Genomic DNA, 1130 nt, shown 5'->3' with positions numbered 1-1130 from the left:
ATGCCACCAGCGGGCCACTGGTGAATCTTTGGTGCACTTCAAGGTGGAACAATTGCTCCTGAAATGCCCCAGCTCCTTGAATAAGTGTCACTGCACCCCATCTGATGTCCAGAAGGAATGGTAAGTGAACCCAAATTAACCTGGTGTCGTGTGAATTGTGACTCGGCGATGATGTTTTTAACAGATGCGTCTGCAACGGACAGATTGGCGAGAATGAGGTCAAGTATGATTTTTCCTCATTGTTGGTTCCCTCACCAGCTGCTCAGTCTAGCAGAAATGTCCTTCATTGCTCAATCAGTTGTGCTGCTGCAATTCACCTGGAAATTGGAATGTCCCCTGAGATTGCATTCTACATCCTTTCCATCATCTCTGCTTCCTGCAAGTGATGTCAACATGGTGCAGTACTGATTCATCAGCTGAGGGAGAATAGATCATTGTCATTAGCAGGAGGTTTCCTTGCCCGTGTTTAACCTACAGCCTTTGAATTCATGGGGTCTGGAATCAATGTTCAGGACCGCCACGGCAAATCCCTCCCAACTGTGCCACCACCTCTGCTGGGTCTGTCTTGCCGGTGGGACAGGACATATCCAGGGCAGGTATTGATGGTGCCTGGGGCATTGTAAGATGTGATTCTGTGAGAGTGACTATGTCAGGCTATTGCCTGTCTAGTTTGTGACAAAATTCAGCCCGTTTTTGCCCTAACCCCCAGATGATAGGAGGAGTTTCAGGGTCAACGGGACTATGTTTTGTGATTGTCATTTCTGGTTCCTAGGTTGATGCCATCTGCTTCAATTTCATTTTTTATTCAGGCTTTGTTAAGATTGGCACACCTGATGGATCTGCTGAGCTGTTTCAGTGGGCAGTTAAGAGGCAACCACATTGCTGTGGATCCAGAGTTACGTGTAGGGCACACCAGGTAAGACAGTAAGATATCCAAGCTGCATTAGGCCAGTCGGCCCATCAAGTCTGCTCAGCCTTTTGACCATGGCTGATGTGTTTCTCAAACCCATTTTCCTGCCTCCTCCCCATAACCTTTGATCTCCCTACTCATAAAGAACTCATCTATTTCTATCTTAAATGCACTTAATGGCTCGGCTTCCACAGGCTTCTGCAGCAAAGATTTCCACAGA

Source organism: Rhincodon typus, unplaced genomic scaffold (genome assembly GCF_021869965.1).
Source record: "Rhincodon typus isolate 14 unplaced genomic scaffold, sRhiTyp1.1 hic_rhity00000068, whole genome shotgun sequence".
NCBI lineage: Eukaryota > Metazoa > Chordata > Chondrichthyes > Orectolobiformes > Rhincodontidae > Rhincodon > Rhincodon typus.
Note: the sequence above shows the minus strand (reverse complement) of the source record.